Raw genomic sequence first — 11,079 nt, 5'->3', positions numbered from 1 at the left:
CTGATATCTTTCCGACAGATAAGATCTAAACCACGCCAGAACTTGTCTGTGTAGACCAATTTGGGTTTCCAGTCTCTCCAAAAGAATGTGGTGATCGATGGTATCAAAAGCAGAGGTTTGTAATGAGCCAATCGTGACTGGGGTGTGGATTGTGTTACATTGCATTGGGGTGCATTGCATTATGCATTAAAGTAGCCTAAACATTATGTATCCTGAGGATGGCTCACCTCTCACAGTTCTGGGTGACTTTAACCTCCCCACGTCTACCTTTGACTCATTCCTCTCTGCCTCCTTCTTTCCACTCCTCTCCTCTTTTGACCTCACCCTCTCACCTTCCCCCCCTACTCACAAGGCAGGCAATACGCTTGACCTCATCTTTACTAGATGCTGTTCTTCCACTAATCTCATTGCAACTCCCCTCCAAGTCTCCGACCACTACCTTGTATCCTTTTCCCTCTCGCTCTCATCCAACACTTCCCACACTGCCCCTACTCGGATGGTATCGCGCCGTCCCAACCTTCGCTCTCTCTCCCCCGCTACTCTCTCCTCTTCCATCCTATCATCTCTTCCCTCTGCTCAAACCTTCTCCAACCTATCTCCTGATTCTGCCTCCTCAAGCCTCCTCTCCTCCCTTTCTGCATCCTTTAACTCTCTATGTCCCCTATCCTCCAGGCCGGCTCGGTCCTCCCCTCCTGCTCCGTGGCTCGACGACTCATTGCGAGCTCACAGAACAGGGCTCCGGGCAGCCGAGCGGAAATGGAGGAAAACTCGCCTCCCTGCGGACCTGGCATCCTTTCACTCCCTCCTCTCTACATTCTCCTCTTCTGTCTCTGCTGCTAAAGCCACTTTCTACCACTCTAAATTCCAAGCATCTGCCTCTAACCCTAGGAAGCTCTTTGCCACCTTCTCCTCCCTCCTGAATCCTCCTCCCCCTCCTCCCCCCTCCTCCCTCTCTGCGGATGACTTCGTCAACCATTTTGAAAAGAAGGTCGACGACATCCGATCCTCGTTTGATAAGTCAAACGACACTGCTGGTTCTGCTCACACTGCCCTACCCTGTGCTTTGACCTCTTTCTCCCCTCTCTCTCCAGATGAAATCTCGCGTCTTGTGACGGCCGGCCGCCCAACAACCTGCCCACTTGACCCTATCCCCTCCTCTCTTCTCCAGACCATTTCCGGAGACCTTCTCCCTTACCTCACCTCGCTCATCAACTCATCCTTGACCGCTGGCTACGTCCCTTCCGCCTTCAAGAGAGCGAGAGTTGCACCCCTTCTGAAAAAACCTACACTCGATCCCTCCGATGTCAACAACTACAGACCAGTATCCCTTCTTTCTTTTCTCTCCAAAACTCTTGAACGTGCCGTCCTTGGCCAGCTCTCCTGCTATCTCTCTCAGAATGACCTTCTTGATCCAAATCAGTCAGGTTTCAAGACTAGTCATTCAACTGAGACTGCTCTTCTCTGTGTCACAGAGGCGCTCCGCACTGCTAAAGCTAACTCTCTCTCCTCTGCTCTCATCCTTCTAGACCTATCGGCTGCCTTTGATACTGTGAACCATCAGATCCTCCTCTCCACCCTCTCCGAGTTGGGCATCTCCGGCGCGGCCCACGCTTGGATTAGGTCCTACCTGACAGGTCGCTCCTACCAGGTGGCGTGGCGAGAATCTGTCTCCGCACCACGTGCTCTCACCACTGGTGTCCCCCAGGGCTCTGTTCTAGGCCCTCTCCTATTCTCGCTATACACCAAGTCACTTGGCTCTGTCATATCCTCACATGGTCTCTCCTATCATTGCTACGCAGACGACACACAATTAATCTTCTCCTTTCCCCCTTCTGATAACCAGGTGGCGAATCGCATCTCTGCATGTCTGGCAGACATATCAGTGTGGATGACGGATCACCACCTCAAGCTGAACCTCGGCAAGACGGAGCTGCTCTTCCTGCCGGGGAAGGACTGCCCGTTTCATGATCTCGCCATCACGGTTGACAACTCCATTGTGTCCTCCTCCCAGAGTGCTAAGAACCTTGGCGTGATCCTGGACAACACCCTGTCGTTCTCAACCAACATCAAGGCGGTGACCCGTTCCTGTAGGTTCATGCTCTACAACATTCGCAGAGTACGACCCTGCCTCACACAGGAAGCGGCGCAGGTCCTAATCCAGGCACTTGTCATCTCCCGTCTGGATTACTGCAACTCGCTGTTGGCTGGGCTCCCTGCCTGTGCCATTAAACCCCTACAACTCATCCAGAACGCCGCAGCCCGTCTGGTGTTCAACCTTCCCAAGTTCTCTCACGTCACCCCGCTCCTCCGCTCTCTCCACTGGCTTCCAGTTGAAGCTCGCATCCGCTACAAGACCATGGTGCTTGCCTACGGAGCTGTGAGGGGAACGGCACCTCCGTACCTTCAGGCTCTGATCAGGCCGTACACCCAAACAAGGGCACTGCGTTCATCCACCTCTGGCCTGCTCGCCTCCCTACCTCTGAGGAAGTACAGCTCCCGCTCAGCCCAGTCAAAACTGTTCGCTGCTCTGGCACCCCAATGGTGGAACAAACTCCCCCACGACGCCAGGTCAGCGGAGTCAATCACCACCTTCCGGAAACACCTGAAACACCACCTCTTTAAGGAATACCTAGGATAGGATAAAGTAATCCTTCTAACCCCCCTTTTTTAAAGAGTTAGATGCACTATTGTAAAGTGGTTGTTTCCACTGGATATCATAAGGTGAATGCACCAACTTGTAAGTCGCTCTGGATAAGAGCGTCTGCTAAATGACTTAAATGTAAATGTAAATATAATTATAGCCTTTTTCTACCCTTATAAGTTAGTTCTTCCCGTTTTCAGAATTACGTTTTTGTCGGACCCCAGGAAGACTAGGTGTCACCATTGGAGTTGGCTGATGGGGGATCCCCAAAAAATTTAATAAATAAAAATAACAATTGGAACATGAATCTTGATTTAACCATTCTAAGCATGTTCGGAGAACATTCTAAGGTCCTGTGAACATTTTAATTCTTGTCATCTCACAATCAAGTGGGAACCTGATAAAAACGTTCCTTTATGTTAATATGTGAATGTTTCCCATCAGCTGGGTTGCTGTTATCACAGGCAAACCATTGTGTTTTTGTTCCACAAGAACTAGTAACGACAGTCTCTAGATTGAGGATAGTTGCTCATACTGAATCCTGCCCTTCTTCAAATGACACCGAGACAGTGGGGTGTGAGAGTTCCCACTGTGCTACACAGGAGACTTCCGTCCTGACAGGGAGACGATGACGTTAACTAATTAACAGGACACCTGCTGAACCATGTTCAACCTGAATCATTATTTGCCGGGGTTACTAAAGGATATACACTTGGCTGTGTTGACAACTTACCATGGAGACTGTTTACTTTTAACGCTCATCGGAACATGGCACAGCCTCGTATGTAGTGGAGTAACAATGTAACAATCAAGTGCCTTAATGTGTTTGGACCCCAGGAAGAGTAGCTGCTGCCAGCTAATGGGGATCCCTAATAAATACAAATACAGAAGCAGTTGTAATCATCGTGATTGCATCAAATGATCATTTATGAACAGCAAAATGAGTTTGCTTTCATGTACTTCTGCTGGTGTTGTTGGTGGCTGCAGTGTTGAAGTGTATCATTTGCTGTCTCTACATGCACAGCTACAGATGTTGGATCTTATGTTGAGCAGTTTCGCAACATAAAATGTGAATTATTGTGTGGATTATAATGAATGGATGGATTATAATGAATGGATTTGGAGGTTGAGACATATTTTTTGTTAGGGCAAATCAAGTCTGACATTTAAAGAGGAAATTGTAAACTTTAGAAGCTTTTTTAAACCTTGAATACACTACTAGTTTACTTTTCCTGCTGTGCATCAAAATCCTCAGCAACAAAATAGTGATCAAATTAAGATCCTACACCTGTAGGTACATTTGTGATAGCTACACAAACAAATGACACAAAATGTACAATATTACATGAAATTCAAATGAATGTTAAAAGAAACAGTGCCAATTGTTTTCCAGCCAAAGCATCACAGCACTGTATCTATGCAAATCATATCACATTATCATGAACAATAAAAACTTGGATTTGTTACAGGGCAGAAAACAAAAAAATACTGTAAACAAATCAGATCTTAATAGACATACAAGTCCTCACAGATGTTCCCTTCACCTATCCACTCAGGTGACCCAGTGTTATCTCTATACGTAGAGACTGGCCTGGACAGATCCCTGTAGAGACTGGACTGGACAAATCCCTGTAGAGACTGGCCTAGGCAAATCCCTGTAGAGACTGGCCTGGACAAATCCCTGTAGAGACTGGGCTGGACAGATCCCTGTAGAGACTGGCCTGGACAAATCCCTGTAGAGACTGGCCTGGACAAATCCCTGTAGAGACTGGCCTGGACAGATCCCTGTAGAGACTGGCCTGGACAAATCCCTGTAGAGACTGGCTTGGACAGATCCCTGTAGAGACTGGCTTGGACAGATCCCTGTAGAGACTGGGCTGGACAGATCCCTGTAGAGACTGGCCTGGACAAATCCCTGTAGAGACTGGCTTGGACAGATCCCTGTAGAGACTGGCCTGGACAAATCCATGTAGAGACTGGCCTAGACAAATCCCTGTAGAGACTGGCCTGGACAAATCCCTGTAGAGACTGGCCTGGACAAATCCCTGTAGAGACTGGCTTGGACAAATCCCTGTAGAGACTGGCCTGGTGTCACGTTCTGACCATAGTTCTTGTGTGTTGTGCTTGTTTTAGTGCCTGCCTGCCCAGCGCCGTCTGAGTTGCCTGCCTGTCCAGCGCCGTCTGAGTTGCCTGCCTGTCCAGCGCCGTCTGAGTTCCCTGCCTGCCCAGCGCCGTCTGAGCTGCCTGCCTGCCCAGCGCCGTCTGAGCTGCCTGCCTGCCCAGCGCCATCTGAGCCGTCAGTCTGCCCAGCGCCATCTGAGCCATCCGTCTGCCCAGCGCCATCTGAGCCATCCGTCTGCCCCGAGCCGTCAGAGCCGCCCGTCTGTCCCGGGCCATCAGAGCCGCCCGCCTGTCCCGAGCCATTAGAGCCGTCCGTCAGTCAGGAGCTGCCAGAGCCGCCAGCCAGTCAGGAGCTGCCAGAGCCGCCCGTCAGTCAGGAGCTGCCAGAGCCGCCCGCCAGTCAGGAGCTGCCAGAGCCGCCCGCCAGTCAGGAGCTGCCAGAGCCGCCCGCCAGTCATGAGCTGCCAGAGCTGCCTGCCAGTCATGAGCTGCCCTCCAGTCATGAGCTGCCCTCCAGTCATGAGCTGCCTTCCAGTCATGAGCTGCCCTCCAGTCATGAGCTGCCCTCCAGTCATGAGCTGCCCTCCAGTCATGAGCTGCCCCCCAGTCATGAGCTGCCCTCCAGTCATGAGCTGCCCTCCAGTCATGAGCTGCCCTCCAGTCATGAGCTGCCCTTCAGTCATGAGCTGCCCTTCAGTCCGGAGCTGCCCCTCAGTCCGGAGCTGCCCCTCAGTCCGGAGCTGCCCCTCAGTCCGGAGCTGCCATTAGTCCGGAGCTGCCCTTCAGTCCAGAGCTGCCTCTCTGTCCTGAGCTACCTCTCTGTCCTGAGCTACCTCTCTGTCCTGAGCTACCTCTCTGTCCTGAGCTGTCTCCTCAATCTAGTGAGGAGTGAGGATTCCTAGGCCAAGGTGAGGATTCCTAGGCCAAGGTCTGGGGCGAGGGTCGCCACTCAAAGGACGCTAAGGAGGGGGACAAAGACAATGGTGGAGTGGTGGCCTCGTCTTGCGCCGGAGCCGCCACCGTGGACAGATGCCCACCCAGACCCTCCCCTTGAGTTTTAGGGGGTGCGTTCGGAGTCCGCACCTCAGGAGGGGGGTACTGTCACGTTCTGACCATAGTTCTTGTGTGTTATGCTTGTATTCGTGTTGGTCAGGACGTGAGCTGGGTGGGCATTCTATGTTGTGTGTCTAGTTTGTCTGATCCCTGTAGAGACTGGCCTGGAAAAATCCCTGTAGAGACTGGCTTGGACAGATCCCTGTAGAGACTGGCCTGGACAAATCCCTGTAGAGACTGGCCTGGACAAATCCCTGTAGAGACTGGCCTGGACAAATCCATGTAGAGACTGGCCTGGACAAATCCCTGTAGAGACTGGCCTGGACAAATCCCTGTAGAGACTGGCTTGTACAAATCCCTGTAGAGACTGGCCTGGTGTCACGTTCTGACCAAAGTTCTTGTGTGTTGTGCTTGTTTTAGTGTTGGTCAGGACGTGAGCTGGGTGGGCATTCTATGTTGTGTGCCTAGTTTTTATGTTTCTATGTTTGGCCTAATATGGTTCTCAATCAGAGGCAGATGTTTTGTGTTGTCTCTGATTGGGAATCATATATAAGTGGCTTGTTTTGTGTTGGGGATTGTGGGTGGTTGTTTCCTGTCTCTGTTTTCTCTGCACCAGATAGGGCTGTATCGGTTTGCCACATTTTGTTATTTTGTATTTGTAAGTGTTCACTGTTTATTCGTTTAATTAAACATGTTGAGCACTGGCTACGCTGCGTGTTGGTCTGATCCCTGTTACACCCTCTCTTCTCGTGAAGAGAGGGAAGGCTGCTGTTACACCTGGACAGATCCCTGTAGAGACTGGCCTGGACAAATCCCTGTAGAGACTGGCCTGGACAAATCCCTGTAGAGACTGGCCTGGACAAATCCCTGTAGAGACTGTCCTGGACAGATCCCTGTAGATACTGGCCTGGACAGATCCCTGTAGAGACTGGCCTTGGACAGATCCCTGTAGAGACTGGCCTTGGACAGATCCCTGTAGAGACTGGCCTTGGACAGATCCCTGTAGAGACTGGCCTTGGACAGATCCCTGTAGAGACTGGCCTTGGACAGATCCCTGTGGAGACTGGCCTGGACAGATCCCTGTAGAGACTGGTCTGGACAAATCCCTGCAGAAACTGGCCTGGACAAATCCCTGTAGACGGTGCTGGCCTGGAGAGATCCCTGTAGAGACTGGCCTGGACAAATCCCTGTAGAGACTGGCTCCTCCAGACATTTTCGAACCAGCAGGACCCCACTGGCTCCTACACCCCCAGCACAGTAGCGCCGGTCTTCCGCCCGGCACCCTGCCTCTGGTGGAGCGAGCTGGGATCTCAGTCCAGTCTTTGTCCCCCTCTGTGTCTGGGGATGGGGATCTCAGTCCAGTCTTTGTCCCCCTCTGTGTCTGGGGATGGGGATCTCAGTGCATGCTGCATTCAGATACATGTTCTGATGACGTGTTGCAGGAACCTGTTTGGCTTGAGAATCCAGCCTATATGCAGTGGAATGCTATTGGTTGGCCCCTGACACTCTTTGCTGTCTATCTACTGAGGCCCATTGTTGGAACTCTGACTTGATGCCTTCCCATTGAATTGTGGGATTAAGGAGGATATTCATCTGTGCCTAGTAGAGAGTTCCCATCATACCTACTGTATACCCTCCATCATACCTGCTGTATACCCTCCATCATACCTACTGTATACCCTCCATCATACCTACTGTATACCCTCCATCATACCTACTGTATACCCTCCATCATACCTACTGTATACCCTCCATCACACCTGCTGTATACCCTCCATCATACCTACTGTAAACCCTCCAGTATACCTACTGTATACCCTCCATCATACCTGCTGTATACCCTCCATCATACCTTATATACCCTCCATCATACCTACTGTATACCCTCCATCATACCTGCTGTATACCCTCCATCATACCTACTGTATACCCTCCATCCCACTTTATGTACCCTCCATCATACCTGATGTATACCCTTCATCATACCTTATGTACCCTCCATCATACCTGATGTATACCCTCCAGCACACCTGATGTATACCCTCCATCACACCTACTGTATACCCTCCATCATACCTACTGTATACCCTCCATCATACCTGCTGTATACCCTCCATCATGCCTGCTGTATACCCTCCATCATACCTACTGTATACCCTCCATCATACCTGCTGTATACCCTCCATCATGCCTGCTGTATACCCTCCATCACACCTACTGTATACCATCCATCATACCTTATGTACCCTCCATCATACCTGATGTATACCCTCCATCATACCTACTGTATACCCTCCAGTATACCTACTGTATACCCTCCATCATACCTGCTGTATACCCTCCATCATACCTACTGTATACCCTCCATCATACCTACTGTATACCATCCATCATACCTTATGTACCCTCCATCATACCTACTGTATACCCTCCATCATACCTGATGTATACCCTCCATCATACCTACTGTATACCCTCCATCATACCTACTGTATACCCTCCATCATACCTTATGTACCCTCCATCATACCTGATGTATACCCTCCATTGTACCTGCTGTATACCCTCCATCGTACCTACTGTATACCCTCCATCATACCTGCTGTATACCCTCCATCATACCTACTGTGTACCCTCCATCATACCTACTGTGTACCCTCCATCATACCTGCTGTATAACCTCCATCATACCTACTGTGTACCCTCCATCATACCTTATGTACCCTCCATCATACCTGACGTATACCCTCCAGTTATCAATTAGTTATCATAAAGTTTTCAATTCGTTATCACCTAGTAATCAATTAGTTATCATGTAGTTTTTCATTATAAATAGTCCACTGTAATACACTAGACCAGGGGTATCCAAAACTACCCTGGATGTCCAGATTACTGCTGGTTTTCTGTTCTACCTGATAAGTAATTGCATCCACCTGGTGTCCCAGGTATAAATCAGTCCCTGATTAGAAGGGAAGAATTTAAAAAATGCAGTCAAACTGGCACGAAGGTCCAGCATTGAATTTGAGACCACTAGACCAAAGGTCTTTAGGTTGTACATTGTCTGCCATCTAGTGTTGGGATTCAACTATTACATCAGTGATAATCGTGTCCACATGCTGCTGACAGTGAAGTCTCCAACATTTCCTCATCTTACAGTAAAACACCATATTACCAATAAATCACTTAACGCGAGATGAATGTTAATAAGTGAGTTATAACATATATTTTTTAAATGTACTCTTAATTGACAGCTTACAAGCCCTTTATCCATTTTAAGCAGTGTATAGTCTCAACAATGGATGTGGATGCAGTCAACCGACAATAAAACAGACAGGAAACAGAATTCTTGCTCATGTTTTATTATTATTAAGACCTCACTTCATACAGAGACAGAGAGGATGGAAGAGAGAGAGAACATCTGAGAGATTTAGACCTCACTACATATAGAGACAGAGAAGATGGAAGAGAGAGAGAACATCTGAGAGGTTTAGACCTCACTACATATAGAGACAGAGAGGATGGAAGAGAGAGAGAACATCTGAGAGGTTTAGACCTCACTTCATACAGAGACAGAGAGGATGGGAGAGAGAGAGAACATCTGAGAGGTTTAGACCTCACTTCATACAGAGACAGAGAGGATGGGAGAGAGAGAGAACATCTGAGAGGTTTAGACCTCACTTCATACAGAGACAGAGAGGATGGAAGAGAGCGAGAACATCTGAAAGGTTTAGACCTCACTTCATACAGAGACAGAGAGGATGGAAGAGAGAGAGACCATCTGAGAGGTTTAGACCTCACTTCATACAGAGACAGAGAGGATGGAAGAGAGAGAGAGAACATCTGAGAGGTTTAGAATTCAAGCAGCTGGTGCACCCTGGTTGGCGCGCGATTCATCACGCAGGAGACCAAGACCTCTTCTGCCACGCCCCCTCTTCTGATTCTTCTTGAGTGTTTCGGCAACTCTATTGGTGACACAGCAGAAGCTCGCCAGAGTTTCAGTAACGATATTGGAACCTTGCTAAGGACCGTTGGAGGAGAGAAAAATCAGGACAGCGTTCAGCAGGGGCCAATGTTGTACAATTTTTAATTGAATGGAAATGGTGCTGTACTGAAAGACCAGTTAAAGAATGCTGTGAATATGGTCTCTGAGAAGGCAATAGTTTTCAGTATGACACGGCTCAAGTTTTGCCATTTTAAATGGTCATACCCATATTAATCACCAGATGGTAGCAAACACAACTCAAAGAACATTGAAGAATGGTGCGCACCGTTGTCGTTCAGTACACACCGTTGTGAAACGTAGCGAAATGTTTAATTAATTGAATGTGCCCCAGGTTATAAACATAATGCCGTCATGGTTCTAGCTACGTTGATGGCTAGCCTTCACCTCATTTAAATATGCTCAGTAATAGATTGATCCATATCCAAAATCCCAAAAATCCAGTTGTCAAGACAACAAAGAGAGTTTGTGTTTGATGGAATGGAAGTTCACTACACACTTCAGATGTATAGCCTCTTCAGAGTCTGATTAAATGAATACACGTACCTGTAAGCAGACAGCCTCACCGTAGCGAATAGTTGTGGCAATATGCTCACAATTGTTCTTGATAACAAAGTATCTCCCACAATCGTTATTCAGGGTCACAATATCTTGAATCATCTGTGCATCCGTTCTGATATCTTTTTTTCCATGTAGATAATTGTCCACCACAGGGGTACTTCTGCCTTTAACCGCTTCCAGTGAAGCAAATGCACATTTTGTAACTGTAGAGACTATCTCACCTGATAGAGAAATGGAAATGAAATCAGACATTTTTGTAATTTGTGACTTTATAGTAATATTTTGGATTGTATAGGCTCATGTTTTATATTGTTAATATTTTAAACTTACCTGGGAAGTGAAAAATATCTTGTCCATTTTGTCTTATATTGGGATTGCCAAACACTTCATCACCCACCCAAATTGCATAGTGGTTGAATACAGGTCGATCAAATTTGATGATATCCCCAAAATGATACTCCTAAAAGATGATTAAATAAACAAATAGAATCATTATAGGAACAAGTAATACCGGCATTGTCTGACGCTAATTGCTATTTACATTGATCTTTTCCTGTAAATCACAAAATACATATCTTTTAAAAAGTAGTTAACAAACTCAGGCAACGATTTCATTGTATTCATTGACAATGTATAATGCTAATGTGCCTGACAATGACACATTTTCACAAAGTGTAAGTGTGTTGGGGTCCCGAGTTATATA

The 11,079-nt window shown here is 47.9% G+C and overlaps 1 long non-coding RNA gene across 1 annotated transcript; it reads right to left on the bottom strand.

The window, feature by feature from the left end:
- Nucleotides 1-9,670: 9,670 nt before the first annotated feature.
- LOC139551319 (uncharacterized) lies at nucleotides 9,671-10,792 on the bottom strand. The gene is made up of 3 exons (XR_011670245.1): nucleotides 10,707-10,792; nucleotides 10,362-10,597; nucleotides 9,671-9,833 (listed from the first exon to the last, which is right to left on the bottom strand). It is a non-coding gene; the product is annotated as an uncharacterized lncRNA (long non-coding RNA).
- Between the last annotated feature and the right edge of the window lie 287 nt (nucleotides 10,793-11,079).

Source organism: Salvelinus alpinus, chromosome 23 (genome assembly GCF_045679555.1).
Source record: "Salvelinus alpinus chromosome 23, SLU_Salpinus.1, whole genome shotgun sequence".
NCBI classification, from domain to species: Eukaryota; Metazoa; Chordata; class Actinopteri; order Salmoniformes; family Salmonidae; genus Salvelinus; species Salvelinus alpinus.
This window is presented reverse-complemented; position numbering and strand designations above follow the sequence as displayed.